Source organism: Chinchilla lanigera, unplaced genomic scaffold, assembly GCF_000276665.1.
Source record: "Chinchilla lanigera isolate Chin_1 unplaced genomic scaffold, ChiLan1.0 scaffold00067, whole genome shotgun sequence".
NCBI lineage: Eukaryota > Metazoa > Chordata > Mammalia > Rodentia > Chinchillidae > Chinchilla > Chinchilla lanigera.
The window spans coordinates 8,659,693-8,667,446 of record NW_004955468.1 but is presented as its reverse complement, the minus strand read 5'-3'; positions in this window follow the sequence as shown (position 1 = coordinate 8,667,446).

Genomic DNA, 7,754 nt, shown 5'->3' with positions numbered 1-7,754 from the left:
CTGTGAAGAAGTAGAGATTAGATAGTGTTTACTCAAGGTTAGAAAAGGAGGAGGAAGAAAGATTGTATAGCTGTTGCCCAGGTACATCTAGATAGGAAAAATAAGTTCTAGCGTTTTATGTCACTGTAAAGTGACTGTAATTCAAAATAATTTATTATACATTTAATAAAGAACTAAAAGAGTCTGAATCTTCCCAGCACAAAGAAACAATAAAGTTTTAAGGAGAATAAAATGCTAATTACCCCAATTTAATTGTTGCACTTTGTGTCAATATATGGAGTTACCATGCTGCAACTCATAAATACAAGTGTGTAAAATTATTATGTGAAATTTTAAAATGCAATGGAAAAAGTCAGTTTATAAAAAAATAAGCAAGAGTAAAGAAATGCATTTGTTCCTGGAGATGATTTGTAATACAGATTTATGGCTGTGACAACATTGCCAGAGTCAGCCAGGCATTAGCACAGCTGTCAACAGAAGGTTAGCTCCCAGTCAGTCTTTGGGAATCTGGGATCTAGCTAAAGGCTAGCAGGTTCCATGTGGGAACAGAGTTGGGAAAATTGGCTCACTTTGCTGACTGGGTCAGCTGCTTGGTCTCTACTGTGAGTTAGTTGTTGGCATACTTGGAATGAATGATGTCACTTCCTGCTGACAGGGACTTGGCTTGCTACCTTTCTCCACCTCAGTGCAAACTCCATTGATTGTTGAGAATTGAGGTTCAGCCATGGACCCTATCTCAGGTCATACCTGGGTATATTCCATGAAACAAGAGAGTGGGAAAGAAAGTGCAGAAGGTGAAGAATCCCAGAAGTCAAGAAAAACATTAGTGCCCTGTATCTGTTTATAGGGACAGAAATAAAATCTCTCCATTGGTTGCTATCTTGTTGAGCCCTGAGGGGCTGTAAATCTTGTAACTATCCCTCTTTCCTATGCTTAGCAGAGTGTTTACTGTACCACAGGTTCTCAATCATTGTTCACTTCTATCTTTTTCTAAAACTGATTAGTCTGCTGTGCTCAATGATTCCTAGAAAGAATCAAATAATCATAGACTTTCTGAGTGGAAAGGGACCTCAGATGACATTTATTGCCTGTCTTCCATAATGTATTTAACTAGTCTCTGTTTGCATACTGCTCATGGGAGAGAGCTTTCTACATGCTAATGCAATTAATTCCATTGACAGATAGCTGTGCATATTTAAAAGTTCTTTATTAGATCGAATGGAAATTTCCTTATTGTTGGGTTAAGTACGGGGAAGAAGGCATCCTGGATCTGGTAGACACTATGTAATTTACTCTTCTCCCTCATTCTTGATCAAATCCTTGGCTCGAAAGATTGGACTAGATGAAACTTGGATTAATAGACAGATGTTCCTTCCAGCTTTGTTAACTGGAAAAAGCTTGGTTTCCAATAATTTCACATAGATGTCGAGGATATATTTCAAATATAATTAGTCAGAAAAATGACCCAATGTAGTAGCACCACCAAAATCAAAGTTTTGGATAAATATTTTAGATCCCCCATTATAAATCATTTATTGTGGAAACATATTTAGCAGTCGTCGAACAAGATGATGAGCTTTTCTTAATGAAGATTTCATATAAACATATTTCCACTTATCTTCGTGTTAAATTGTATGTGAAGTGAATGGCAAATAAGGTAATAAATGTGCAGATTCTGAAATGCTCACATCTCCCCAATCCTGAGGGCCAGAGCAGACAGGGTTCACCCCTGTTGCCTTTAGTTTTTTTTTATTTTATTTTATTTTATTTTATTTTTTGGTTTTTCTCCGGTACCAGGAACCGAACTCATGACCTTGCGCTTGCCGGGCAGGCGCTTTGCCGCTGAGCTAAATCCCCAGCCCCCTGTTGCCTTTAGAAACCCGAACCCTGAACAGATCCTTCTCACTCTGACTCAGTACCACATTAAACAGAGTGACATTTGATGTTGGTTGTGCCATATTCTGGAGGCCCTTCCTTATTCAAGGGGTTTGATGAAAGCTGGGGAGGTTATACATCTCTGGAAACTGATCTTAACTACTGAGAAGAAAACTGAGAAACATTCAAACACAATCTGAACTTTAACTTTTACACTTATAAGTTAATCTATGTCAGTTTCCAGAAAAGGTCATGGGTCAAAACATGTGCTCAAATCAAATAAATACAGTTGAGAGTTGACAGTAATCCAACAAACCTGAGAGTTCCCTGGAGACTCTCCTGCACTCATTTATAATCCTCAAACATGTGACATCTTAGAAAATGGATCACCAAGTTTGCAGCAACTTTATATCAAATATGAATTTCAGGTCAGGCTGCTCTAATTTAAATATCTTAGTATTAAGCATTCTCCACTTCACCTTGTAAGACAAATGTAATGGAACCAAGATTAAAATATAAGGGCAACAGGGAGTGATTGTACCGTGGATATAATAAAAAGCACATGTGTTCTGAGGTTACACATTTAATTTTAAAAATCTGTGTCTTCTGTTCATGGCATGCTTGCAACTTGCTTCCTGTTATATTTACATTTAATAAGCAAATTTAAATGAGTCAAAATGCTTTGCTCCTTGACCTTCTACAGAACTACAGTGTTCTTTGCTATAATTATTTTTCCTTTATCTCTTTCTTCCACCAAAATGGGATTCACATAGGATCTTGAGAAAGCTGTTCCTCTTGACTAGGTTCCCAATTCCACATAAAACTGTGCTCCTAAGGCAGGGAGTAGGAACTATTGTTATCATAGGCCCCATTTTATAGAGAAGGGAAATCACTAGAAATCATGCAGAGTGTAAGTGGTCAAAACAGTACCTGTACTTGGGCAATTACTTTGCTATGCAGAGTCTTTTTCAGAGAAGTGTTTTTGGTGACCTTCAAATACCTTAACAGCCTTCTCATCCACTGGGCCGGGGCCTCTGCTACTAGCTCCAATGGACCCTGTCTTATACTTCATAGAGTTGATTGCAGTTTGTAAAGTTTATTATCACCATTAGCATTGTTATTTCAAGTGTATTTCTCTTGCTAAGTTACTAAGTTACTATGAGCAGAACCTGCCTGTCTTGCTTATTGTGTGTGTCCCTGTTGCCTGGCAGAGTCTCTGGCCTGTAATCAGTGACTTTGCTGAACATTTGTTTTCCCACTGGGTGAACATTTCTGCTGCTTGCTAGTTATGGGGAGGGGAAGGAAGTGCCACTTCCAGATGTTTTGTCTGCACTTTTGAATTGTTTCCTCTCCATGGTTTTGTGTATGGAAGACAGAAATGACAGGACTTTTGACCTCAGATGGTGACTCACAGTCTGGAGAACAGGTGAGGTTACCCAATGTTGTGGTCTGAATGTGTCCCCCAAAGTTCAATGCAACAATGTTAAGAGATGGAGCCGTTAAGAGGCAGTTAGTTCATGGGCGCTCTGGGCTTGTGCATGGGTTAATGCCATCACGATGTGGTGGGTTAGTTATTCAGGAGTGGTAGATGAAATCGTGAGTCCAGTCCCCTAATCTAGACTCCACTTCTCTCCCAATCTTTCTCTTGGAATACTCATTTTCCCTGCCAACTTCTGCTGTGAACTGATGCAACAAGAAGACCCTCACCAGATGTGGAGCCTTAGACCTTGAACTTCCCAGCCTCCATGGGAGGAATGGTTCTTTGTAAACTATCCACTGTCAGGTACTCTGAGACACAGAATACCTGGGACATTCTGTATAAGCATCTAGCTGATTCTTCCTGTTGAGAATAATAGAAACTACCAGAGCAATAGAGAGGCACAGAGAGAGAAAGGATCAGTGGGTTTTTTTTCTCAAATTCTTTGTTGCTATAGTGTTTGTTTTTAAAAGCAAACCCTGACTTTGCTCTCCTGACCCACTAATGGAAAGTGAGGCTGTTTTGCCGCAATGTGCACCATCAGAGGACAAATAAGGCATTTCTGCTCTCTGAGACTGAGAGAAGCTTCTCTGCAAAGGACCTACTAATGCCAGCGTGCAGCTGCCTGGAGTATAAATGCAGCTGCAAGGGGCAGCATTAAGGGAACACTGATGAGCAGCTAGGCATCCGGCAACAGGCAGCCATTTCCACACATAGCTACTTCAGAGGAGGCTCCCCAGAGACCCCAGGTTCCAAACTCAAATCTGCCACTTTTTGTCCTCACAAAGAAATTGTGGGAAATGACACTGTCCTCCCAGAAATGTTAGGCAGATTAAAAGAATCTGATTTGGGGGACAATTTAATGCACGGTTCATTCATTCTCTCATTTATTGTCAGCAACTGGATTTTGTATTGTATACATGCTTGGTAGATACAAGGTGAATCCTATTTTATAGAAATAAGTCCACATCTATGAGGCCATATCTTCTTTTGACTTATATAAACCCTTTGAGCCAGCTAGATTTGACAAACTGCTTGGTCCCAAATCTAAACTTTCTCCCATGGAAGATATCTGGTATTTTTCACTAGTTAATAGAGATTCTTCCTTCTAATGAAACTTCTGAATTACTCTTGGGTAAATGACATCATTTTTATTCTAATTCCCTGATAACCGTGCAGGATGTGGTCAGTTCCTAGCTCTAGGAGAATTCCTGCAGCCAATGTCTGGCATTCAGTGACTTCCATTTCTTAAGCATGATGACTGATTCATCAATGGGTAAGAGATTGAATCAGACCATTTAAATTGATGGACACCACTGAAAAATAATGCTTAGGTAATAAAATGGAAAGACTGAAGCTGCTGGAGGTCACCATGTGACCAGAACCAACCTGGAAAGGGAGCCATAGGAAGCAGAAGAAAAAGTACAGAAATAAACTTTGAACTGCTAGGTTAGATCCAGTCCTCAACCTGTCAGTTATATGAGCACAAATTCCCATTTTTTATTAGATAGTTTCAGGCAGACTTTTAACTCTTGTAGCCAAAAGTGTCCTAATGACATATTTTTTATTCATGTATTTGTTGCTTAGTTAGTAAGTTTGACTGCAAGACTCTGTTCTGGGGAGATGGGGGTACAGCTCAGTGGTAGAACACTTTTCTATGTCTGCAAGGTCCTGACTCTCAATAGAGAATGAAAGACAAACAGACAAACAGAAAGACAGAAGACAGAGAGACAGAAACAGAGAGGGATAGAGACAAAATCTTGGAAGATAAAGTCACTATACCTGTCCTTGAGGATTTGTAACCTAGTGAAGCAGGTACTACCAGACCCCAGCCAGAAAGTGCTGTGCAGTAAATGCCCTGAGCCAAGTGTGGAAAACTATGAGTGCAGTGAGCCAAAAAGGGTGAATCAGTCTTTCAGACTGATAAAATGAATGAAGACTTGAAAATGAAGTCACACTTGATTAAGAAATGCATCTGACACCCCAGCTATGACCAATATGGTGCTTCTGAATATAGGTTTTAGATGCTGCCATGTCCTATCTCTCATACCTTTGAGTTTCCAGCTCCCAATAGTTCTCAAGATCCTGATGGTCACCGACCACTGATGAGCAAGTGGTCACTTGGATCCAGGGACAGGCAAGAGTAAAAAGAAGACACGGTATTATAAGAGCAAGTTAAACTTTTGGACAAGTTTTAGATATTGTAATCCTTCTGGTCCCCGAACAGGAAAATAACCAAGGTTGTAAGGGGTGACCAGCAAGCTTTTTGAGGACAGCACAAATATTTTTCTTTTCTTGCTTGTGGTTGTTAACATTAGGACACACACAAAAAGACAAATAAAATGTATAATTAAGATTCTTTGACTGTGTTTTTTTAAAACTCTTTTATAGGGGCTGGGGATATAGCTCAGCAGCACAAGTGCCTGCCTAGCAAGTGCAAGGTCCTGAGTTCGATTCCTGGGACCAAAAAAAATAAAATAAAAATAAAACTCTTTTGTAATATTTCTCAGAAGAATAAGCTAAAGATACGAAAGAAAAACAAAAATACAATATCAACGTTTTTCCAGATATGGGCTACAGGAAGAAAGACAGTATAAATTATTGATTAAGTCTGCCCCCAGATGTTCTCCTTTTTAAGTCTTACATATTTACTTACTTGCAGTGTGGTCTTAGGCAAGTTATTTCATCTCTGTGTGCCTCAGTTTCTCCATCTCTAACCCTGGAATAATTGTACAGCCTAGCTGAGAAGATGGTGGTTTGTGTTAAATAAGGGGATGCATATAAAATATTCACAGTAACATTTAGTCTATAATAAGCATCGTACGCTTGGCATATTATTATTATTATTATTATTAGAGGAAATGTTAAGAATGGAATCCAGAATTACCAAGGCATCATGTCCTAATAGTAAGCATTAATTCACAGAATGGGGTTAAAAAGAATTTCTAATCAACCTTTCACAGTGAGGAGATGGAGGCACGGAGAAGGGGAGTATCTCACCCATAATCCCAGAGCAAGGCAGTGGTTGACCATGAGAAATGGCAGAGCTCTTGGTTTCCACTTTGGAAGTCTTCTTGTTCCTGTTCCCAGATTTTGTGTCTAACTACTAACCAAATATGCATGGATGCTGACATGTTACTCTTTCAATAGATATCTGGAGCCAAATCCCACGCCAAGATTTCCCCATATGAAAGCAACATGCACAAGAGGCAGACTGTGAGGAATGCTAGGACTGCCTTCAGAAAGCAAGAGAGTCATTTTCAAAAGAATATAATTCTGTTAATTGCCAAGGTCAGTTTCATATTCCCTTGGCAAATGTACACTTTGTGCTTATGCAGCTTTGAGGCAAATATTTCACAAGAAAGAAAATTTCTTGATCACATTCCTTAATGTTTTCTAAGTGAACGTTTGGTATTTAGTGGCTAAGCAAATTTACTTTTCGATAATGAACAGAGCGGATGGTTGAAAAACATTTAATATACTGAGGTAAGGGTGCCTGCTGTCCAAAGGATTACTTAACTCACAGTTTAAACTCTCATATTTTTATGAAAGGCAAACAGATTCTCTCCATACTAGAAAGCCTGGGATTAACTGCATTGTTCCAGTATAAATTTAACCAAATTTGCCAATTACATGTTTTTGCTCATGGGCTCATTGGAGATATATAGACGTAAGTTTTTCAAATATTGGTCATATCTGGTATTTTGTTGGGATTTCCCTTTGCAGGGAGTCCACTGTCTGTTGGTGCATGGCTTCTGGGTGGAGCTGAATGGAGATGAATTTGGTTGAGTGCCATGATGTAGGCAAGAATCTTGGCTTCTACTGTTCCACTCAGGGTAAGAAAACCTTTGGAAATTGAGCTCACATAAATGCATCCCAACCTTGTGTTGATAGTAAGCAACAGAAGACAAACTTTGACTCTCTTCATTAACTAATAACAGCAACAAAAAATTTTAGTACAAGAATATGAAATGAAAGGGAGAAATTGAACAACCAGAATACAGCAAGAGAAAATAGGAGATCTGTTCTGTTCTCAGCAGCCAAGTTAATGGACTCCTTCAGAATTCGCTTACAGTAACTTCAGTTCCATGTGTCATTTTGTTTCAAGTTTCAAATTCATAAGAGAAAATTTGAGTGGTGCAGGTTGAGGCAGATGCTTGCAACTGGATTCATCACTGGAGACCAGGGAGGCAGTATCATGCACAGAGGCACGGTCACAGGCCATCCTAAGGGTGATTGAGAGGTAGGCAGCAAGCTCAATAAGCATTTATTAGTCCACGGTGGAGATACAAAAAAAAACCTTTTCTAATTTCATGCTGTTTTCCTTCTGTAACAGACACTGCCAGAGGCCTATCAATACCTTCCACTCATAACCCTTCTGCGCTATTTCAGTGCATGACTC